The 26,480-nt window shown below is 32.8% G+C and overlaps 1 protein-coding gene across 4 annotated transcripts in view; it reads left to right on the forward strand.

Annotated features, from left to right (window-relative positions):
* The window catches only part of LOC139512225 (Fanconi anemia group D2 protein-like), a 109,516-nt gene that overhangs the window by 44,716 nt on the left and 38,320 nt on the right, over positions 1–26,480 (forward strand). The gene's annotated exons all lie outside the window — the stretch shown is intronic.

The raw sequence follows: 26,480 nt of genomic DNA on the forward strand, positions 1-26,480 counted from the left end.
AATTTTTCACAATTTGTTTATCATGTTATCTAACTTATAAAAAAACTTCTCCTCTGAAACTACAAAACCAATTCCAACCAAACTTAAGCTGAATGATCCTTAGAGTATCTAGAATAGAGTTTGTGTTTTATTATCTGTTTTAAACAAAAACATGGCCGCCATGGCTAAAATAAAACATCAGGGATAAACTGCAGTTTTTGGCTCATCTTAAACACTAAAGCATTATATTTATCAAAGTTGTACATATATCGATGCAAGTTTGTTTTTTTTGGTAAGGTACACGTGTGTATGCTATTTATAGATAGGTCTGTTTGATTGGATATATAAAGAATGCTGGTATAATTTCATGCACGGGTGGTTTTAAGGTAGTTCAAGTCATTCGAGTCATTGCAGTCAAGTGTTCCAGAGGCTTTTTCATATTCTTACAAATTTGTACATTCAATTGAGTATGGAAAATTCCGAAAGCGAAGAAACTATTCCCAATACCTGTAGAGAAGAGCAACAAACAGCCAAAGACGTTGCTGAATCAACTTTATGCCTTTTCATGGACTATTTTGATAGCAAAATAGGAAGTCTTAAACGTGAGTTGAAAGAAGAAGCGGCAAGTAAATCTGATAAAGTCTTGAAAAAACTTAAAGCAGAACATTCATATAATTTCAAGTTTTCCGGGAATAAACTTCAATTTGAATTTAATTCGGACATTGACCACGAGTTATCTAGAATCAAACGCACCACCGAGTCGAGGGACTATGATAAGATCAAAGACATTTGCTATGATCTCAAAGACAAACTTCATAAGCGCAACAAATGCATCAAGATTGCAGCCAAATCCCCTGCCGGGTGGGGTACAGTCAAGGAGTATCTTTCTGATGAGCTGGCTTCAGATACCGACGACGAGAGAAGAATCCGGTCAGCAGAAACTTGTGCTCTCAAAGCTAAGAAGAATTTCGAACAAGACAGGAACAAACGTAAAATTGCCAACAGTTTTGTATTATATTGATAAATGCTTTATGTTCGGTTGAGGTTACGAATTAGATCATAATTTAGAGCAAATATGATGTGAGGTAAAATTGTTCATAAAGCCTCGGTCACACCTTGACGTATAGCTGGAATGGATGCTGAACGGATAACTTTTTTCAATCTATTCACATCAGTTAGACGTCCGTTCTGTACGGTGGAAAATTTTGAGCATGTTAAAAACTTTGAAAGGATGTCCAACGGATGAAGAGTCCGTTAAACGTCCGATAGGCATCGGTTTTGTACGATACTCATCCGTTTCGTTTCCATTTTGTATCCGTTACTTGTCCTTTCTATATCATTGGAGGTCTGGTAGACAAATTAACCAACAGACTTCTACCAGACATTTAACGGATAAAACTGATGATGAACGGATCTGAAACGGATAAATGCCAAATGAAAATTTCCGTCAGAAATGCCAATTATTGGTATGTCAGATTTCTTGAGTGTCATGAATTCTTATTATTCATAATCGATCTTAGAGTAAGGGCACGTCTTCACTATCAAGCAGCTCTTATTCAGGCCAGACACTAACATTTTGCAGCATTTTGAAGAACAAACAAAACCAGTTACCGGGAAACTTTTAGAATATTTATGCGATTTACATGCATTATTATTGTCGCCTTTAATTTTTATGCCCCATTTATGGGCATTATGTTTTCTGGTCTGGTACATTTCCATTTCTCGTACATTGCATATCCGGTGTTTGCCTGTTATGCATTCGTTACGGGTCAGTTTTATTTGGTCTGTACAGCAACGGACTCCCAACAGAAACAATTTTGTCAACAGACAACTTTTTATTTTCATCTGTTAGGCATTGTTTCGTGCTACGTTTGTGTATTTGGTAAGGTGTGACCACAGCTTTAGGTTTAGTTCTATCAGCCATGAAATTTTCAGATCAATCTAACAACCCATTGTTGGGTTGCTGCCACTAAATTGGTAATTTTAAGGAAATTTGGAAAGTTTTTAGTTATTTTTTTGAATTTTATTAATGATAAAGATAAACTGTAAACAGCCAAAAAGTTCAGCAAAGTAAGATCTACAAAAAAGTTTATATGACCAAAATTGTCAATCGATCCCTTAAGAAGTAACTGCCCTTTAAAGACAATTTTTCTGAATTTGTTTATCTAGTTTGCTTGCTTTAAAACTGTTAAATCAATTTCAGCAAAACTTAGGCTGAATGAGTTTCAGAATTTCTAGTATAAATTTTGTATTTTATTTCCTTGTACGTCAAGAAACATAGCCACTATGAATAAAATGGAACATAGGGGGTAAACAAAAAAATCTGCCTTTGAAGAAAATAGGATAGATACTAAGAACATTTCGATGGAATTTTGAAGACACTCATTAATATATACATTGTATTACAAAGCAAAATTATGATTGTGGAAAGATTTTAGGCAAAAAATAACAGGTGAGCGATTCAGGCTCTTGAGAGCCTCTTGCTTTTTATGTAACTGTTTTCTTAAAGTGACATGTTTAAGGACCAATTAACACCATTGGAGACCATTAATCTGTTGATTAGTTATTTAGTGTCATCACTTCTGATTTCATGTGTGAAACAATTTAAATGTTTACTTTGGAATTTCCTTCAATGGAGAACATTTTGAAGAATATATGAATTGGCTTATTTCAGTCAGAAAGCAATTATCTTATGAAAAGTTGATGAATGTTGTCAGTGATGAAAGATGTACAAGTTAGTGAAAATTAAAATATTATTATTTTAACTTGTTAAGTTTAATTTTTTCTTCCAAAAAACTAAAATCCATGAATTTAAGAACCCAGGAACATGCAACTGTTACTCAAACTACAAAAATTGATACCCACAAATACATTACTTTCACAGTATATAAACTGCTGTCCATTAAAAATTCGCAATGAATGCCTGCCATTACATGTGCTTAATAATTATGGGGATAAGATGATTTGTTATATCAGGAACTTCACTGTAAGTGAATTCGTTATATCCAGACATTTTGCCATGCTTTTTGGATGATCGTCTGTGGATTATTAAAAAGTAAGTTAATTTGCTATAATTGAGTTTTACTGTATGCAGTGATCTGCTACACCACATAGCCTGAGACCACAGTTATTGTGTAGTGCATTTATTTTGACAATAAATGAAAATCAAAATAATCTTGACATGCACTTTATCAAAAATATTTTTACAGTGTGTACTACTTCTGGAACAACTTATATCAAAATTATAGAAAACTGCATTAGCTTTGACTCAAGTGACTCAAGTGACTTGAGTTTTTTTCTGGTTTGTAAGATACTTACTTACTGTTTGCCAAGAATGCAAGACATGGGGATTACAAATGGCTTCAGCATAGACTATAAGTATAAAGCTTTATATTTCAGAACATAAAACACCTGGATGCCTCATACCTTGTTAGGAGATAACTTATGTTACATAGTTTATGTCTGTCACATGTCCATTGTCCTTGACCCCTTATTTTCATGGTTCAGTTTATTTGGTCACATCTGTATTGCAGATACTATATTTGGAATTGTTTTAAGGTGCACATGTACAACTGGCAGGTTTAAATTTTTATCTAACCTTGGCCTCATTTTTGTGATGTTGATTTCTCTCTTATTATGAGTCATAAGATAACTATATTTAGTATGTGCAAACCTTGCAATGTCCTCATGCCCGTCATACAGTTTTCACTTGACCTCAACCTCATTTCATGGATCAGTGAACAAGGTTAAGTTTTTGTAGTCAAATCCATTTCTCAGAAACTATAAGCAATAGGTTTAGTATATTTGGTGTATGGAAGTGTTGTAAGGTGTGCATGTCCAACTGGCAGGTGTCATCTGACCTTGTCCTCATTTTCATTGTTCAGTGATTATAAATAGTTAATTTGTGTTTTGCTCTGGGGTTTTTTAAACTCTATGCAATAGGTCTACTATACTTGGTGTATACTTGGTGTATATTTTGTTTATGAAAATATTTTATGATGTACATGTCAGATTTACATGGTTTAGTTGACCTTGACCTTGTTCTCATGGTTCAGTGGTCAAATTTAAGTTTTTGTGTCATGGTCAGTTTTTCTTAATTTATAAGTAATAGGTCAACTATATTTGTTGTATGGAAGGATTGTTAGCTGTACATGTCTGCCTGTCATGGTTAATCTGACCTTGACCTCATTTTCATGGTTCATTAGTCAGTGTTCAGTTTTCTTGGTTAAGTCTGTTTCTTAGAAACTATAAGCAATAGGTCAGCTATATTCAGTGTATTGAATGGTTGTAAGATGAACATATGATTTTTGTTTGGTTTATATGATCTTGGCCTCATTTTCTTGGATTATGATAGTTGTAGTAAAGCTTTATATTTAGGACTATCAAAATTGTATCAATGGTTAGTAAAGAAGGCCAGACATTTCAGCATGTACACTTTTGTCTTGAATCAGTGGTAATATTCAGTTTCTGTATTAAGACATTGATCTGAAAGAAAACATTAAATTCAATCATGATCAGTAAAAAAAAAGCAGATGAGACATTTATGTGCACTGTTCAGTTATTTAATCTTCATGTGAAACAGAATGTCAAGTATCAAGATAGGATATGTGTATTGCACTGAACATGTTTTTTCTTACAACATGTACAAATCTTGAAAAAGGAATTGTACTCATTGTTATTGTGAAAGGACAATACAACCTTTTATAATCAAAGTCCACTATAAATTGTTGGGATTTGATGTGTAATTTGGTGATTTCTTCATTGACATTTACCTGACATTTCCTTTTAAACACAAATACAGAAGTACATATAGATTTAATGATATTGATTTATTACATTTGTAAACACTATAAAATGTCAGTAATTTAAATGCAATCTTATTTACACTCCTGAAAATTTTACCTTGAAAATTTCTGATCCACAGCCTATGAATATTGTCTCATTGTCAATTTCTATAGAATTTGGATTGACAATTCCAAGTTCTTTGGTTCTAACAAAATGAATGCATTGTACATTGTTATCAAGGATGTGTAAAATGCCATTCTTATCATCAGCAACTATTATATTATTAGATGAGGTACTTTTTAAATCTGCAAGTATTAAAGGATGGTCAGAGTCATTAATTTCAGGATGTCCCATATAAACATCACTGACCCCACCTCCATTATTAAGCTTAATCACTCTGCCCTCTTTGTCATTTTTTAATAAATCACCAACATAAATATCATAGTTGTTGTCAGTGGTGATTTGGTATGGTGCAGTAAATATTGGTTTTGATTTACTGTCTAAATGATATGTCATCTCGCGTTCTCCTTCCATATTCATCACTATGACTTTCCTGGGACCATTTGGAGGAAGTAACGGACCATCTTCCCGTGCTCCTACAATAATTTTGTTGTTCTTAGAAATATGAAATGCAGAATTTATAATCAGTGGTGCAACTGAGAACTTTGACTTCACTATTTTTCCTGTTTTGGGTTGATATATATACAAGCTTGACTTCTTTCTGGACAAAAATAAATCTCCAGAATTACTTAGTTGTATTCTAGCTACATCACTTACATTGACAGTACATTTTTTTATTATTGATAAATCACTAAGAAAACTGATATGTTCTATTGACGATAAGGTAAAGTTACTCATCCACATAGATCCATTAGTATATACCATGCAGTGTATATATGGAAAGGTGGTTTTTAATTTTCTAAACGTGTTGAATTTAGGCTTCAACAAGTATCCATACATTGATGCAATGGTTTGTTGTTTAATACAACCTGGAACGAAGTTTAGTAGACTGTTGTACCGGTAATTTGTTGTATCTACAAGTCTTATTTCTTCCTTTTCTGTTCTTTGTTTTTCTACAGTCATGAATGATATCTATCAAAACTTTCTCTTGTTGCAGTATTGCTTCTTTTTTCTCTGAATAGCTTGACAGTCTTTCTGTTTTAATCTTCTGCAGTGTCTCCATGTTTGTTCTCAATTTAGGGAGATCCTGGTCTGTGCTAGCTTGCAAATCTCTCAAAACTTCAATAGCAACTTTGAATCCTTCACTGATTTCAACCATGTTATGTGTATTGTGGGCATTGGAAATACACAAAGGGCAGACAGTTTCTTCACATTGAGTACAATATAAGCAGCATATTTTCCCAGCATGTTTGTCACATTTAATGTTATTGAAATTCAGAATCTTTCCTGATGTACTTTGCTCAGATGCAATATTTTTTAAGTCCACAATGTTATGTTCCTCAGAGGATTTGAATTTCTCATGCATTTTCCTACATTTATTGCATATCAATAAATCCCACAGTAAACATTTCCACTATATCTTACTTTCTTCTTCACACATTTGACATGCTAAGATTGTCTGTCCTTTCTGGAAAGATTTTGATAAAGCCATTGAAAATTTTCTGTTCGCTTTAAATTTACATTGACCTAAGCTTTCTAATGTACTTCCAGCAAATGGTACTGCTGAAATTTTGTCTATCATCAATTTCCTTGTTTAAAGTATGAACTTGAATTTCCTTATACAGAAGTTTGAACACAATACATAAGGCTTAAATTAAAATATTGTTTGTTTGCCCTTTACCGACCGACCCTATCAATTCGTTCCGCCTGAAAATCTTTTATTTGTATTTACCAGCAAGATTTTATTTTATTTTTTCGTTCCTACCAAAAATCTTATATTTGTATTTCCCGCTCAAAACTTTTTTACCGGAATCCTCGGGTTTTATCCTTACGTATAAGGTCCAGTCCGTTTGGTATCACCTGAGCGTTTGACATGAACACTTGCATTTGAAGTTTCAAAGCATTTGTTTGAAATCGATGTGTTCAACGTTCAGCTTTCTGAAATCATGATATGAAGTACGTTACTCTGTACCTTTAAACTTAAAGAGCAGGGTTCATTTACAAAAAAGTTCGTTTGATACAAAAGTATTAACGTGTGTACAAACTAATTTGTAAATGGACGTTGTATTCTATGTACATTGTAGGGATGGCCTTTTGTGATCCCCATATCAGAATGATTATGTTAACGATGCCGCTAAATTATTTATATCTGACATGAACCAAAAGTGACAAAACCCTGTAAAGTGGAGAATATCTGGCAGTAAAATCGCCAAGTTTTCCATACAGATCATTTATAAATGTGATGCAAAATACGTGACAATTGAGTTTTAAGTCTTATAGCATTTTTTTGGAAAAAAAGGCACACACGAAATTTGTAACACTCTAGGGACTTTTTCTACTAGTAATATATGTCTGCCCGGACATTATCTTACCAGTACAAAGTTATCTCTTATATATTTTTTTTTTCAAAACTAATAGTCCCAGCGGAAAACTTATTTGCAAAAACAAAACGGACAAAAAAATGACATTATGCAGATTTTGTATCTATAAAATAAAATATTTTACCTACCTGCCTACCCATGACAAATAATATACCGAGCCAAGTTATTTTTTTGGGGAAAAAAATAAAATATTTTACCTACCTACCTACCCTGTTTCAAAACATAGGGTCGGAAAAGGGCAAACAAACAATATTTTAATTTAGGCCTAATTTAGTTTCAGTATATTTAGGTCTTTCCACTTTTCCAGGAAAGACCTTCTGATTTTGTTCTGATTAATATTTTTCGTCTTCCACTGGAAACTTTGTTTAGTGACATATCATTATACAATGACCATCAGTTATTGATTTGGTGATCGAAACTGGTCAGAAGACTGCCAAACTGTGTCCGTGCAATGACTTGAAAACACTTTGATGAAAATCTTTTCCTATTTAGATTAATTTTTTCCTGTGACTAAATGAAGGTCAAGTTAGATTTTCATGATTTAATCATTGTTGAGTTATAGACCTTCTAGTAGGAAAAAGTGACACTTAGATTGTTTTTGCCTGTCCATTTCTGAACCCTACAAAAATTCATTTATTTGATTATGTGATCCTGTTTGGGGCCCAGATTTGCAAATATTATCATGCAGGAAAATCCTATTTAATTCATATAAAATATTTCAAAATGTGAAATCAAATTATTGGGTTTCGCAATAATAAAAACCTTGCAATAATTTCTGAATTTACATTACGTCAACTTAATTCAGTGTTTTGTACAAAGAAAGCTTGTTTAGAAGGTTCATTCGAACTTCACCTTATTTTCTTGAATCAGTGGTAAAGTTTCTGTGATACCTGTATTAAGACACTTTATTTTAAAGACTTCAACATTAAATTCAATCATGATCAGTAAAATAAGCAGACATTTATCCTGTGCACTGTTCTGAGTTCTCTAATCTTCATGTAAAACACGAAGTCAAGTATCAAGATAGGATGGTAAGACTATTTGTATTGCACTGTACATTTTTATGCTAATGAATCTTGAAGAAGTACCATATAGCACTTATTTTGCGGAAAGAACAAAATCTGCAAAAATATATTCTGCCAATTTAAAAGTGCACATGCATGCAAAGGTATTAAAAAAAAAACAATTTGCCAAAATATTAACCGCAAAAATATTTTGTATACTTTTAACTTATTCAATGAAAATCACGAAATTTTACACCTGGAAAAATAACCCGCTATACGGTATTTTGGCTCCTTGCTATTGTGAAAGGACAGTACAACCTTGCAAGCTAAGTACACTATAAGTAATTGGGTGGTTGCTTCATTGACATTTATCCAACATTTCCTTTAAAAAAACAAATATAGAAGTACATATATATTTAATGATTTCGGTTTATTACATTTGTAAACACTATAAGATGTCAGTATTTTAAATTTAATCATATTAACACTCCTGAAAATTTTACTTCTAAAATGTCTGATTTACATGCAATGAATATTGAATTATTGTCAATTTCTATATTTAATGGACTGCCTATCCCAAGTTTGTTTGTTCTAACAAAATGAATGCATTGTACAATGTTATCAAGGATGTGTAAAAAGCTATTGTTATAATCAGCAACTATAATATTATTAAATGGGGTACTTTTTAAATCTATGGGTATAAATGGATGATCAGAGTCATTAATTAATTTCAGGATGTCCCATATAAACATGGCTGACTCCACTTCTCTGATTTAGCTTTACCACCCTGCCCTTGAATTGATTGTTGAATAAATCAATAACATAGATGTCATTGTTGTTGTCAGTGGTGATTCTGTATGGTAAGGTAAATATAGGTTTTGATTCACTGTCTAAATAGTATGTTCTTCCATATTCATCACTATAACTTTCCTAGGACCTTTGGGGGGGAATGCTGTACCATCTTCCTGTGCTCCGACAATAATTTTGTTGTTCTTAGAAATATGAAATGCTGACTTTATAATCAGTGGTGCAGCAGTATACTTGGAAGGTACTAATTTTCTTGTAGAAGGTTGGAACATATTTAAAGTTGACCCATGGCAGGACAGAAATAAATCTCCAGAATTACTAAGTTGCATTCTTACTACCTTACTTGCATCAACAATTCTTTTTTTTTGTATTGATCCATCTTGAAGATAGCTATAAGGATAACTATATTTGGTATGTGCTTACCTTGCAAGGTCCTCATGCCCGTCAGGCAGTTTTCACTTGACCTCGACCTCATTTCATGGATCAGTGAACAAGGTTAAGTTTTGGTGGTCAAGTCCATATCTCAGATACTATAAGCAATAGGGCTAGTATATTCGGTGTATGGAAGGACTGTAAGGTGTACATGTCTAACTGGCAGGTGTCATCTGACCTTGACCTCATTTTCATGGTTCAGTGGTTATAGTTAAGTTTTTGTGTTTTGGTCTGTTTTTCTCATACTTTATGCAATAGGTCTACTATATTTGTTGTATGGAATGATTGTAAAGTGTACATGTCTAGCGGCAAATGTCATCTGACCTTGACCTCATTTTCATGGTTCAGTTGTCAAAGTTAAGTTTTTGAGTTTTGGTCTTTTTATCTAATATTATATGTCAAAGGTCAACTATATTTGGTGTATGGAAATATTTTATGATCTATATGTCAGTCATTTGACCTCATTTTCACGGTTCATTGCTTAGTGTTAAGTTTTTGTGTTTTGGTCTGTTTTTCTTAAACTATAAGCAATAGGTCAACTATATTTGTTGTATGGAAGAATTGTTAGTTGTACATGCCTGCCTGGCATGGTTCATCTGACCTTGACCTCATTTTCATGGTTCATTGGTCAATGTTTAGTTTTCTTGGTTAAGTTTATGTGACCGTTGTAATAAAGGTTTATATTTAGGACTATCAACATAATATCAATGATTAGTAAAAAAGGCGAGACATTTCAGTGTGTGCACTCTTGTTTTGTAAAAAAGGGGGGTTTTCACATGTGGTGCCGTATATCAAAAAGAAATTTATGATTATTGCTTAAAACTTTACACACTTCTTAGTTATATGAATCTTATGATCTGTATACTTTTTGGTGATGATTCAAAATTTTATTTACGAGTTATTGATTTTTTAGGTCACCTGGCCCAAAGGGCCAAGTGAGCTTTTCTCATCACTTGGTGTCCGTCGTTCGTCAACTGTCTTCGTCAGTCGTCGTTAACTTTTACAAATAAGTCAACTTGACCAAAATGGTCAGTTGACCCCTTTAGGAGTTATTGCCCCTTATAGTCAATTTTTAACCATTTTTCGTAAATCTTAGTAATTAATCTTTTAGAAAAATCTTCTCTGAAACTACTGGGCCAAATTAAACCAAACTTGGCCACAATCATCATTGGGGTATCTTGTTTAAAAAATGTGTCCAGTGACCCGGCCAACCAACCAAGATGGCCACCATGGCTAAAAATAGAACATAAGAGTAAAATGCAGTTTTTAGCTCACCTGGCATAGCCATGTGAGCTTATTCCATCACTTGGCGTCCATCGTCGTCTGTCATTCGTCGTCGTCGTCGTCGTAAACTATTTCAAGAATCTTCTCCTCTGAAACTACTAGGCCAAATACTTCCAAACTTAAACTGAATGTTCCTTAGAGTATCTAGTTTATAAATTGTATCCGAAGTTTTGATCTATCAACAAACATGGTCGCCATTGCTAAAAATAGAACATAGGGGTCAAATGTAGTTTTTGGCTTATATCTCAAAAACGAAAGCATTTAGAGCAAATCTGACATTGGTAGAAATGTTCATTAGGTCAAGATCTATCAGCCCTGAAATTTTTAGATGAATCAAACAACCCATTGTTGGGTTGCTGCCATTTAATTGGTAATTTTAAGGAAATTTTGCAGTTTTTGGTCATTATCTTGAATTTTATTATAGATAAAGATAAACTGTAAACAGCAAAAATGATCAGCAAAGTAAGATCTACAAATAAGTTAATATGATCAAAATTGTCAATTGACCCCTTAAGGGGTTATTGTCCTTTAATGACAATTTTTCACAATTTGTTCATCATATTTGCTAACTTTAAAAAATCTTCTCCTCAAAAACTACTCAACCAAATTCAACCAAACTTCAACTGAATGATCAGTAGGGTGTATAAAATAAAGTTTGTGTTTTATTTTCTATTTCTTCAAAAAACATGGCCGTCATGGCTAAAAATAGAACACAGGTTAAAATGCAGTTTTTGGCTTATATCTCAAAAACTCCAGCATTTAGAGCAAATAAGACAAGAAGTTAAAGTATTTATTAGGTCAAGGTCTACCTGTCCTGAAATTTTCAGCCGAATCGGGTAACTGGTTTTGCAGGTATAATGCCCCTGAATTGATGATTTTAAAGAAATTTTGCAGTTTTTGGTTATTATCTTGAATATTATTATAGATACAGATAAACTGTTATAGCAAAAATGTTAAGCAAAGTAAGATCTACAAATAAGTCAATTTGACCAAATTGTCAATTGACCCCTTAAGGAGTTATTGCCCTTTAAAGACTTTTTTCACAATTTGTTCATCATGTTGACTTACTTTAAAAAATCTTCTCCTTTGAAACTGCTGTATCAATTTCAGCCAAACTTAGGCTAAATGAGTTTCAGAGTATCTAGTATAAATTTTGTATTTTATTTCCTTGTATGTCAAGAAACATAGCTCCTATGGCTAAAATAGAACATAGGAGAAAATGATTTTTTTTTTTTTGCCTTTGAAGAAAATAGGACGATTCAAAGAACATTTAAATAAATTGAAAAGCCAAAATAATCATTGATGCGAGATTTAACCAAAAAAATTAAGGTGAGCGATTCAGGCTCTTGAGAGCCTCTTGTTTGCTTATATCTCTGAAACCAAAGCATTTAGAGCAAATCTGATGTGGGGTTAAATTGTTTATCAGGTCTAGATCTATCTGCCCTGAAAGTTTCAGACTAATCAGACAACCTGTTGTTGGGTTGCTGCCCCCGAATTAGTAATTTTAAGGAAATTTTGCAGTTTTTGGTCATTATCTTGAATATTATTATAGATAAAGATAAACTGTAAACAGCAAAAATGATCAGCAAAGTAAGATCTACAAATAAGTTAATATGACCAAAATTGTCAATTGACCCCTTAAGGGGTTATTGTCCTTTAATGACAATTTTTCACAATTTGTTCATCATATTTGCTAACTTTAAAAAATCTTCTCCGCAAAAACTACTCAACCAAATTCAACCAAACTTCAACTGAATGATCAGTAGGGTGTATAAAATAAAGTTTGTGTTTTATTTTCTATTTCTTCAAAAAACATGGCCGTCATGGCTAAAAATAGAACACAGGTTAAAATGCAGTTTTTGGCTTATATCTCAAAAACTCCAGCATTTAGAGCAAATAAGACAAGAAGTTAAAGTATTTATTAGGTCAAGGTCTACCTGTCCTGAAATTTTCAGCCGAATCGGGTAACTGGTTTTGCAGGTATAATGCCCCTGAATTGATGATTTTAAAGAAATTTTGCAGTTTTTGGTTATTATCTTGAATATTATTATAGATACAGATAAACTGTTATAGCAAAAATGTTAAGCAAAGTAAGATCTACAAATAAGTCAATTTGACCAAATTGTCAATTGACCCCTTAAGGAGTTATTGCCCTTTAAAGACTTTTTTCACAATTTGTTCATCATGTTGACTTACTTTAAAAAATCTTCTCCTTTGAAACTGCTGTATCAATTTCAGCCAAACTTAGGCTAAATGAGTTTCAGAGTATCTAGTATAAATTTTATATTTTATTTCCTTGTATGTCAAGAAACATAGCTCTTATGGCTAAAATAGAACATAGGAGAAAATGATTTTTTTTTTTTTGCCTTTGAAGAAAATAGGACGATTCAAAGAACATTTAAATAAATTGAAAAGCCAAAATAATCATTGATGCGAGATTTAACCAAAAAAATTAAGGTGAGCGATTCAGGCTCTTGAGAGCCTCTTGTTTGCTTATATCTCTGAAACCAAAGCATTTAGAGCAAATCTGATGTGGGGTTAAATTGTTTATCAGGTCCAGATCTATCTGCCCTGAAAGTTTCAGACTAATCAGACAACCTGTTGTTGGGTTGCTGCCCCCGAATTAGTAATTTTAAAGAAATTTTGCAGTTTTTGGTCATTATCTTGAATATTATTATAGATAAAGATAAACTGTAAACAGCAAAAATGATCAGCAAAGTAAGATCTACAAATAAGTTAATATGACCAAAATTGTCAATTGACCCCTTAAGGGGTTATTGTCCTTTAATGACAACTTTTCACAATTTGTTCATCATATTTGCTAACTTTAAAAAATCTTCTCCTCTTAAACTTCTCAACCAAATTCAACCAAACTTCAACTGAATGATCAGTAGGGTGTATAAAATAAAGTTTGTGTTTTATTTTCTATTTCGTCAAAAAACATGGCCGTCATGGCTAAAAATAGAACACAGGTTAAAATGCAGTTTTTGGCTTATATCTCAAAAACTCCATTATTTAGAGCAAATAAGACAAGAAGTTAAAGTATTTATTAGGTCAAGGTCTACCTGTCCTGAAATTTTCAGCCGAATCGGGTAACTGGTTTTGCAGGTATAATGCCCCTGAATTGATGATTTTAAAGAAATTTTGCAGTTTTTGGTTATTATCTTGAATATTATTATAGATACAGATAAACTGTTATAGCAAAAATGTTAAGCAAAGTAAGATCTACAAATAAGTCAATTTGACCAAATTGTCAATTGACCCCTTAAGGAGTTATTGCCCTTTAAAGACTTTTTTCACAATTTGTTCATCATGTTGACTTACTTTAAAAAATCTTCTCCTTTGAAACTGCTGTATCAATTTCAGCCAAACTAAGGCTAAATGAGTTTCAAAGTATCTAGTATAAATTTTATATTTTATTTCCTTGTATGTCAAGAAACATAGCTCCTATGGCTAAAATAGAACAAAGGAGAAAATTATTTTTTTTTTTTTTTGCCTTTGAAGAAAATAGGACGATTCAAAGAACATTTAAATAAATTGAAAAGCCAAAATAATCATTGATGCGAGATTTAACTAAAAAAATTAAGGTGAGCGATTCAGGCTCTTGAGAGCCTCTTGTTTGCTTATATCTCTGAAACCAAAGCATTTAGAGCAAATCTGATGTGGGGTTAAATTGTTTATCAGGTCCAGATCTGTCTGTCCTGAAAGTTTCAGACTAATCAGACAACCTGTTGTTGGGTTGCTGCCCCCGAATTAGTAATTTTAAGGAAATTTTGCAGATTTTGGTTACTATCTTGAATATTATTATAGATAGAGATAAACTGTAAGCAGCAATAATGCTCAGCAAAATAAGATCTACAAATAAGTCAACATGACCAAAATTGTCAATTGACCCCTTAAGGAGTTATTGCTCTTTATAGTTTATTTTTAACAATTTTCAAAAATTTTTGTAAATATTTGTAAATTTTTACAAAATATTTTCCACTGTAATTACTGGGCCAAGTTCATTATAGATAGAGATAATTTTAGCAACGAGAATGTCCAGTAAAGAAAGATCTACAAACACATCACCATCACCAAAACACAATTTTGTCATGAATTTATCTGTGTCCATTGTTTAATATGCACATAGACCAAGGTGAGCAACACAGGCTCTTGAGAGCCTCTAGTTTCTGATACAAGTTTGTGCATGGATGATGAATAACTGACAGGAAATTCAACCGTACCGTAATTACTTAAATATGGTCATGATACAAATCAGTATACCTTGGACTATTATACTAATATAATAATAGTCCCAGAGTATACACTGGTTCGTTGTTATATATTATATTAATATTACGGTTGCATGTATATATAATTTTCATCTTTTTGTATATCATTCCATTCTACTATTCTAATTATAGTGCAGTGCAAGTGCATGGTGAACACTCTTTTGTAAAAAAATCGATTTTTCTAAAAGATTGGATATGAGAAGCCATTCATATTTTCCCGCAAAACAATAACAGAGTTATCGGTCCTTTCCCGGAGTGTCGCAAAACGTTCTTGAGATATTCTTCCGTAAGCTTTTACACAATTTTTCGGTACGTGTGCATAGATATCATCAATGATTTTTTACTTTTATATATATAAACTAACGACAACACATTTTCATATTATTAATTTGTGTTTTAATAAAAATATTTATAGGAGTATCCATCGAAAAAATGAATTTGAAACAAGCGATAAGCAATGTTATTTTGCACTAGATAATGACCGTGGATCTATAATTTTTATAGATAGGTTGAAAACCCAAAACTAATTTGCATAATGGAAATTAAGGCGATAGCAATACATCTGAATGACTTCACGGTCATCGCGATGTAAAAATCATGTATCTAAGATTAAAATATCAATCAGCACACATCCAATATCCAATTGCATTTAGTGTAAAGATGTCATTAAAAAACATGACCTTTTGTAATGCCAAAACAAGTCCTTATGAGCTATTGCCAATACTTGGTGTCTTTCATGTCATAATCATTTTTAGAGATCTTCTCTGAAACAACTGAACCAATTTAAACAAAACTTGTGTCAAATAATCCTTAAGGTATGTAATATAAATTTTTGCATTTTCCCATGATAAGTCAACAAATATGGCTGCTGTAGATTTGGACAGAACTTAATGGTAAGGTTTATTAATTGTGATATATAACTTGAAACAATAATTGATAAAGAAAATCAAAAAGTTTCAAAAATGCTCGGATTGTCAAAAACCCTTCCCCGTTTTCACTAAATTATGTGGTTGCAACATTGTATCTTTTTATTTTTTGTCAGAAATGCCAGGTTAATCTGGCGATTCAGGCCACAGGGAGCCTCTTGTTTCATATTTCAATTGACAAATTCTTTTTGAGTTCATCTGGTCTAGGGACCTACCCACAAAATAGCTGCCTACTTAAAATCTTTTATTGACCTGATGTTAAAATATTTTCTTTTATTCAAACAGGCATAAAGACTAATAGACATCTGACCCTTAAATTTCTCTTTGCCAAAAAAAAGAAATAAAATGCCTACCAACCTACCCTGACTATCTTGATGTTGAGTAGGGTTTTGGCAAACCAAAATATTTTTAAGTGTGGCTTAACTTATTGAAGAGATTTGGTAACAACAGCAAATTTTCAAGTTTTCCAACTTGTGTCCAATTATTTTTTTTTAAATTGACCTGTTGACCAATCTTTTTTTAGGAGATGTTAAGCACATTAAGTTTGTCTATTGGAATTACACCTTGGTTGATAAGAGAAGAACAAAAAATTGTATAAAGAATAAGAAAAAAAAAGTGTACATGATTTTCCATGGAAAGTGAACTGCTTACTGTAAATTCAGAAATAAATGAGATGTTTTTACTATTGCTAAAAATGGGACAGGGTTATTTTCGCAATAATTATAACTCACATTTTAGTTTAAAATGACAAAATCACAACAATTTCTGAAAAAACAGTATTTGTATAAACCAATATTCTGGAGAGGAGAGTATTGCATTTACAGAATTTATAGTTACTGTTTATTGACCATTTTCACAGCCTCATGCAAAAAACTGCTGCTGAGCTGGGAAACTATCTTGGAGGATTACCGGCAATAAGATGTATTTGGTCCATTGAAAGTATATTTAATCTGGTAAATGAACCAAATATCCACTGAACTCAGAAGACCCTTGGGAATCACTTTGAGTAGGTCGACTAAATTCAGTAGATTTGTGCTGACGGTTTCTGCTCAGATTCAATATTTATCAAGTTCACAATTTTATATTCATCAGTCTTATAGAGGAAATTGACCTTCACCTCATTTTCATGGATCAGTGGTAATGTTGAATAGTTTCTGTCAAACCTGTAGTAAGACAATGATCTCAAAGACTTTGAAATTAAATTCAAATATAATCAGTAAAAAAAATAAGCAGGCAAGCAAATATATGTTGTTGTACCCACAGAAAAAGCCCCAAACAATATCGTTTTTGTGTAAATCTCATTACATAAACTGATTGATAAATGAATTAGGTACTGACAATTCTCTTCGAAACTCAACATATACCCTCATGACACTACCAAAGAGGAAATTCTGGATAATCATAGGTCTGTTCTATGTTCCTTTGGAATTTCAACCAAAGATGAAGAACTGGATCTTCCATCACTGTATTGGATACCTAAACTAAAAAGTGTCGTTACAAACAACAGTATATTGCAGGGTCTTCCAAGTGCTCCACAAAACCTCTTTTTAAATTATTAACATCTATTTTATCAGCAATCAAAGCCGGGCTTCAAAGTTATTGTGAAACTGCCTATTCTAGAGGTGGCGTGAATCAGATGTGGATACTAAAAAAGATCTTTTAGAGTACATAGAATCTAAGACTCTCTCATCTTGCAATAGTATTAAAACATTTGACTTTTTACACTTTACACAAGTATTCCCCATTCCAAACTAAAAGACAAATTGAAAGAGTCGGTATTGCTTTGTTTCATTAAAAAGGATGGTGAACGTAGATACAGGTATCTTGTCTTGGGAGGGATAAATCCTACTTTGAAAGAATCACTCTGATTCAAACAAAAAATTCTCTGAAACTGGCATTATCAAGATGCTTGATTTCTTGATTGACTACATATTTGTTACATTTGGAGGACATGTTTTTCCAACAGACTGTCAGCATTCCAATGGGAACCAATTGTGCCCCTCTTCTTGCTGACTTGTTTCTTTATTATTATGAGGCTCACTTCATACAGGAACTTCTTCGGAAGACAGATGAGAAGTTAGCAATATCCTTTAATTTTACTTTCCGCTATATTGATGATGTTCTCTCACTAAATAATTCAAAATTTGGTGACTATGTTGAACGCTCCCATCCAACTAGAGATAAAGGATGCAACAGATATAGTTAGGTCTGCATTATATCTTGACTTACATAGAGAAATTGACAATGAGGGTTGGTTAAAAACAAAACTTTTCAACAAAACAGATGATTTCAGCTTCCCAATTGTGAACTTTCCATTTCTATGTAGCAACATTCCAGCAGTGCCTGCATACAGAGAAGAGTCTCACAATTGATACAATATTCTCGTATTTCCTATCATGATTTCCTTGATAGAGGGTTGCTGCTTACAAGGAAGCTATCAAACCAAGACTTCCATATGGTGAACTTGAAATCATTCCTTTGTAAATTTTACAGACACCATCAGGAGTTGGTTGACCGTTATGGAACAGATGATATCTGATATGTTCCTTAAGCCGTAACTACAATCCACTTCCTTTTTCACCAGGATTTTGACCTATTGAATTGGACTATTTACCAGGTTTGTGATTACATGGAGCAGTGCTTACCCTTACCGAGCACCTGAGATCACCCCAGTTGTTGGTGGTGTTAGTGTTGCTTAGTCTTTAGTTTTCCATGTTGTGTCTTGTGTATTATTATTTGTCTGTTTGTCTTTTTACTTTTTAGCCATTACATTGTCTGTTTATTTTCAATCCATGAGTTTGAATGCCCCTCTGGTATCTTTTGCTCCTCTTTTATCATGTGCACTGAGGTCTAATATTAAAAAAAAAAAAGTCAATCTTCAAAATAAAATGGAAAGAATATTTTTATTGCACTGTACATTTTTTATGGTCCATTGTTATTGTTAAACAATAAAACCACCTTGCTAAGCAAAGTCCATTGTTGGTCTTGTAGCTTGTTGCTTCAATGAAGTTTACCCCACATCTCCTTCGATTTGCAACAAGAAAGTATATATAGTTAAAATTGGTATTGGTTTATTACTTTTGTAACCACTGTAAAATGTCAGAAATTCAAATGCAAACTTAATTACACTCCTGAAAAATTAACCTCAAAAATTTCACCATCACATCCTATGAAAATCGACTTGTTGTCAATTTCTATAGATAATGGACTAGCTATCCCAAGTTCTTTGGTTCTAATGAAATGAATGCATTGTAAATTGTTATCAAGGATGTGTAAAATGCCATTCTCATCATCAGCGACTATAACATTATTAAATGGGGTACTTTTTAAATCTGCAGGTATTAATGGATTATCAGAGTCATTAATTTCAGGATGACCCATATAAACATGGCTGACTCCACCTCTTGGATTTAGCTTAATCACTCTGCCCTCATAGTTATCGTTGAGTGCATCAATAACATAGATGTCATTGTTGTTGTCAGTGGTGATTCTGTATGGTAAGGTAAATAAAGGTTTTGATTCATTGTCTAAATAGTATGTTATCTCATGTCCCCCTTCCATATTCATCACTATAACTTTCCTAGGACCTTTGGGGGGGAATGCTGTACCATCTTCCCTTGCTCCTACAATAATTTTGTTATTCTCAAATCCAGAAATGGCAGAATTTGTTATCAATGGTGCAACTGTGAACTTCGACTTCACTATTTTTCCTGTTTTGGGATGATAGATATACAAGTTTGACCTTTGTCTGGACAAAAATAAATCTCCAGAATTACTTAGTTGTATTCCTGCTACATCACTTACATTGACAGTTCCTTTTTTTATTATTAATCCATCTGAAAGAAGACTTATATTTTGCATTTCCTTTGATCCGAAATTACTTATCCACAGTGACCTATCAGGACAGCAAATAATGCATTGTATTTGTGGATAGATTGAACTGTATTGATTTAGAAGTTTGAATTGAGGCTCCTGTGGTATTGGCTGAGCTGCAATATCAACCACAGTTCCGTAAAAAGTTGAAATGGCTTCCTGTTCGATACATCCAGGAACAAATTTGTGAAGACTTTTGTATTTTGTTAAATCTTCTAAGCTTATTTCTGTCTTTTTTGCTATATATGTATTTTCTTTTCCTACAGTATTAAAGACCTTTTGTACATTGTTTGAGTCTATAGCATCCTGGAATATTTGTTTTCTTGACTCTGCAGCTTTGTAATCTTTATTTGTCTGGTTTTCATTAGCTTGCATTGATATGGTAATCTTGTTTAAACCTTCATCCAGCGTGGTTAAAAGTTTTTCTGACTGTTTATGAACTAATTCATAAAAGACTTTCTCTTGCTGCAAAATTCCTTGTTTTTCCTCTGAATATTTGGACTGTACTTCTGTTTTTAGGCTCTGTAGTGTCACTCTTTTTGTTTTTAATTTAGTAAGATCCTCATCTGTGCTAGCATTCAAGTCTCTCAGAACTTCCATAGCAACTTTGAATCCTTTACTTATTTCAATCATATTGTGTGTGTTGTGTGCATTGGTAATACACAAAGGGCAGACAACTTCTTCACATACTGTACAAAATAAGCAGCATATTTTCCCAGCATGTCTGTCACATTTAATGTTATTGAAATCATGAACTTGTTCCAATTGTTTTTGCTCGGATGCAATATTTTTTAAGTCCACAATTTTATGTTCTTCAGAGGATTTAAATTTCTCATGGATTTTCCTGCATTTATCACAAATCAATAAATTACACAGTAAACATTTCCACTGTATTTTACTTTCTTCTTCACACATTTGACATCCTAAGACTGTCTGTCCTTTCTGGAAAGATTTGGATAATGCCATTTTCTGTTGATTAATTTCACGTTGACTTGCTGACTTGTTAATTTAAACTTGAAATGGGTGTTATTGCTGAACTTATATATCTATTTTTAAAATTCCTTGTTTAAAGTATGTACCCAGGTACTCCAACCTTGAACTTTAAATTATTTAAGAAGATATAATATGTCATAATCTAAAAATAGAATTAAATATTGATTATTGAAATAGGGTCAAAATGGGGAATCGAAAGAGTTTAAATGGTTCCATTATTTTTTCAAGTTTTTGCACAAGTGGAAAATGTATTGATGCATTAATTGTACCACAACTGAAATATTATGAAAGCATTGTTTTTACCTGCCTTTTTCCATCTTTCATTTGACAAATTAAATTGTTCTATATAGTTACAGCCCAATTAATGATCTAATGTGTAGGATATCTCCAATTACAGAGACCAATATTTTTTTTCTTACTATATTCAAATTTTAAGTTGAATTACCTCCATGTGATCCATGAGAGCTATTGCCATCAATTGTAGCCTGTCTTTGATGTCTATCAATAACTTTCTCAAAAATGTTCTTTTCTGAAACCACAAGACCAACAAATGCTTGCTAGAATGATCCATAGTGTTTCTAGTATAATCCTTTCTTTGGATGTCCAATTTTTATCACATCATCTCTGTTTGATTGTCCTTGTAGAATATATTTGCTTGGGACAATAATGTGTTGCTGTTTGCTGTATGTACATAGATCAATAAGTCAACTAATAAATAAGTGAAAACTTAGCTATAAAAGATTTAGATTTATACTTGAATCAGAATATTATGCAACTCTTAGGGCTTGATCCTCAGGGGGAAGGGATGGATTAAAAAATATTAGTAAAAAGAATGGTTTGTAAATAAACACTTATTACACAATTGGAAATAAAATAATGAAAATTTATGTGTAATTTCCACTAAGAGGTGTCTAAGCCAAAAGTTGAAAAATTTCAAAAGACTTTGATACTTGTATTGAGACCAGAATTCTATGTGAAAATATTAGGTTTTTATGCAGTTAATCTGCATTATGCGAGCACCCTAGATTTGTGGTCTACCCGATAAATGCTGAAATACTTGCCATTGTTATTATCTAGCTGGCTACTATGTTATATATAACTAATTGTTGAACACTTTTTTAATACTTTTAATTCTGGATTACAAAAAATATGACTAGAAAAACCTTAAATGATCGTCGAATCGCCCAAAACTTTTGAAGTTGCACATAGGAAGTAGTGCTCATTAGGAATTCTTATGTAGTTTATGATCGCCTGTGCTTTTGGCTAAGATGTCAAAAAACAATTGTACGAAATATTTAATCGCCGAAAATCTTTTAAGACAAGTACATTGTTGTAGTTTAGATTTCCCACATGGCAAAAGTCGTAGGAATATTGTTTGTCGTCAATACGTAGTACAACTACGTCAGTAGTCTATTATATAATAAGTTCAACTATTCATTGTGTTGGCGGCAATTTCAAATTAGAAGACGAAATTCTTTTCTTTTCAATTTGGAGGCAGGGGTTCAAATTAGCGGTGGTCCGAGGTCCGCGACCTTTCACTTTCGACTTGGTTACTAGCCACGCCCGACGGGCTTTCCACTCTGAGACAAAAATATCACATTTATAGTAGTCTCAGTTCCACTTGAAAGAAAATAAAAAAAATAGCTTTGTAAACCTTTTCGCCAAAGTCTCCAAATAAACGATCTCAAAACTTATTTTAATCATTATTATTCATGACAGCGATGTCAATTTTGTTCAATCGCTAGCTATATACAGAAAATCGCCGACAAAAAATGTGTTAATACGAGTAAAATCGTATCTGACTGACAAAAACAACATTGGAACACAATGACAATGGCTGCCATGAAAAGACAATTACAATTTCGGATCCGATTCCGGAAGCAGATAAGGGTAATTCCGGGTTTTTGGCGAATCCAGGCAGGTGACAAAATACATCTATGCATGGTAAATGAATATAAACACTAGAATTGAAAACCAAAAGATTATTTAAAAGAAAGAAAAAGCAGAAAATATTTTAAACAGAAACTCAAAATTACTTTTGACAAATTTTAATGTCAAAATCCAATACAATGTGACAGCTGGGAATAGTATATCTAACAATATATATGTGTTCCTTGTCACAGTATAAATTTTCTTTATCAGTAATAAATGTTGATAATGCATGTAAGATGCTTTTAAAGTGTAAGCATATTACTGCAATTTTGGGGTATTTTTTTTCTCAATTTCAAAGGGTCAGTTAAAGTAGCTGGAAGATTCAATTACTTTATTTTCACAAATAACTACCTGAATGTAGGCAAATCATATGATATATAGGCGTCCTTTGGGCCACTCTACCCCCTGGCCTCCTGTTTGATAACTTTGAAACGGATGAGATCCCCACCTCTCAACCATATACATTCATGTATGGGACTATATATATAACTAATCAAATGAAATATAAGAGGAGTCCATGGGGGGTGACCCACTCCCTCCTGTTTGGGAACTTACGAAACGGTTGAGATCCCCACCCCTAAACAATATATATTCATGTATGGGTCAATATAACTAATTAAATGAAATATAGGGGGAGTCCCCCTACCCCCTCCTGTTTGAGAACTTGGAAATCGATGAGGTCCCCACCCCTAAACCATATATATTCATGTATGGGACAATATAACAAATCAAATGAAATATAGGGGAAGTCCCTGGGGTCACCCTACCCCTTCCTGTTTGAGAACTTGAAAACCCTCGAGATCCCCACCCCTAAACCATATATATTCATATATTCATGTATGGGACAATATAACAAATCATTAACATTTACTATGGGCAGGTAAAGTCAGACCTCACCTTTGATCCTTGTAGTAGTGAACATTTGTCTGATTTGTGTTGCATAACTATTGTAATATATAACACATACTCAGTTTTCTTTACAGGGAACCAGTCCATTCATACTATTACATGTTCGTACTAAGTCAACACTACTACTAACAGTCAACTAAAACCAACGTTAACTACCAACTAGAACAACTACAATCATTGCGAACTTGTACCACTGCAGACTCACCATAAACAATATACATTTATATATTCATTGCTATTAAAACCTTGATAACATATTAATTATTTGCCTTAATAATTAATTCATTAGATAAACATAAATGTACAATATAAGAATGTTTAATGCCATATCAGAGGCGGATTTAGAGGGTTTTTCAGTGCCCCCCCCCCCCCTTCCATTTTTGAGAAAAAATTTGGTTGATTATATAGGGAATCACTAAAGCATGACTGGAGCAGGTCCCCTGTTAGGCAGGCAGTGGGCCCCCACTTATGAAAATTTCTGGATCCGCCACTGCACATAATTACGTTTGCCTGGTTTTTGGTTAACTGCCTGCAGCGCTTACAGCGCTTTGATTTAAATTATCCATCAATATAAAAGTTAAATCAAAGTATTTAGTGTGATTTAACAGATGGAGTTAGAATATTTGTATGGCTCTGGGATCATGATGTCTAAGGGATACTAAACCAAAGCTTTGAATGTTCAAGTATTTCGCTCACACTATTGATAATTAATAAAAAAAAAAAAAAAAGAAGAATATTTGGAGTAATCAACGTTGTAACAATGTCTATTCTTAAGATTTTGAAATTTTGATTTTTGCCTTATTGAAGAGAAACAGAATAATAGATTTTTTATATCACATTTTCCAAAAATGCTATTGCTGCAGTTTTTGTCTCGCTTGACAGAGTCAAGACATAGGTATGCTTTTCCGACTTAGTTTGTGATAAGGTCTAGTTTATGGTGGTCAGTTAAAGATATTTGGTATGCAGTTGTATTAATAGTATTGGCACATCTCATTACCATGGAGATTATTTGGCCCGGCCCCCTCAGTCATGGTCAATTGACTGAAATATTTGCTTAGTTTTCATGTATTAGTTTGTGATTAGGTCAGTTTATGTGGTACCACTAGTAGTAAGTCAATGATATTTGGTGTGCAGTTGTATAAGCATTGGCAAGTCTCATTACCATGAGATTTACTTACCAAAACCCCTCAGTTATGGTTTATTGACTTTGAATATTTGCAAAACTTACATGTTAAAATATTGCTATTTTAATTTCACATTTGCATTATCAAAATTACAAAAAAGCGAGACATATCTCTGTGATAACAGTTTATTATTTATGATGTCACACAAAGATTGTGTGACGATAGATATAGGAAGATGTGGTATGAGTGCCAATGAGACAACTCTCCATCCAAGTCACAATCTTTAAAAGTAAACCATTATAGGTCAAGGTACGGTCTTCAACAAGGAGCCTTGGCTCACACCAAACAGCAAGCTATAAATCGCCCGATAAAAAACCTATTCAAGTACGAAAAACCAATTGTCTTATCTATATAAAAAAAAAAAAGAAAAACAAGAAACACTTATGAACCACATCAAGAAACTACAACTACTAAACATCAGATTCCTGCAAACAATTGCAAACGTTTTAATGGTACCAAACCTTCACCCTTATCTGAAAAAATAGTGTAACATCACAACATAGAAAGACCCATTATAAATATCAATTGGAAAGGCTTAACTAATCAAAAGACGTAGTAACACAGATATACATACTTTGAAAGATCCATTGATAAATATTTTTGTGTGCTCATAAAAAAAAAAGACTTTGTGAATGCAAGGCTTCCAAAATTTCCTGACGACAGCCGGACATTTTACAAAGAAATATTTTTGACGGTCAATGATCAGCTGGATACTTTTAAAAATGTAACTGAGAGGATGCATAAGATATATGTGTCTAAGTAATTAGAAGTGTTATATGCAATAAAATTATTTATAACTGTTTTGTTGTCTTCATTCTAAAAATAAATAAAATATTATCCTCGGTATTGTGTCATTTTTCTGTGTATCGGGAGCCATCATTGAATCACTCAATCAGTCAGCTTCAGTACCTGACTTTTCTCATGTTTTCGTTTTTGTTTGTGTTTAAATAATCTATCTTCTCTCTGTGAGTACTCTACACTTGTTAACTTGTTAATTAAGGCCATAGTATTTTAAACTGTTGATGACAACTGGCTTTAATTGTAGTACAGCTTGATACACGTGATATTTTTCTTTTTGTGTATTGATTACCTGACCACGTGACATTTACAACTGATGCGGTATTTATAGATAACATTGAGGAGGCCCAATGAAGGATATTGTTTTAAACCTTGTACTGAACAGTGATAACATTTTTCGTTGTACAATTTTCAAACCCGATTTAGAAAATAAGGAATAAATAAAAACATACTCAGTTGGTAGATAATTTAATGAATAACAACATGATATGTTATGTAAGCATGTAACAACAATAATAGCACAATGTTGACAAACACAAGCAATAAATATTACAATGAGTTCATTGAAAAGAAGCACAGATCATAGCACAAGATTACAGTTCATTTAGTCTAATTCAAGATCTAACATTCATCAGCTTGCTGAATGCATTGTTCTGATACACATGGCGGTTACGAACGGATTGCCATTTGCGGATTGCAGGAACAGGGTCGAAGTCTTTAACATCTACACCTACTAAGCTTATTCTCATAAGTTGATCTAAAGAATCAATACCCAGACTACACCTTAGCTTTGTCTTAA

Source organism: Mytilus edulis, chromosome 1, assembly GCF_963676685.1.
Source record: "Mytilus edulis chromosome 1, xbMytEdul2.2, whole genome shotgun sequence".
Classification (NCBI taxonomy): Eukaryota; Metazoa; Mollusca; class Bivalvia; order Mytilida; family Mytilidae; genus Mytilus; species Mytilus edulis.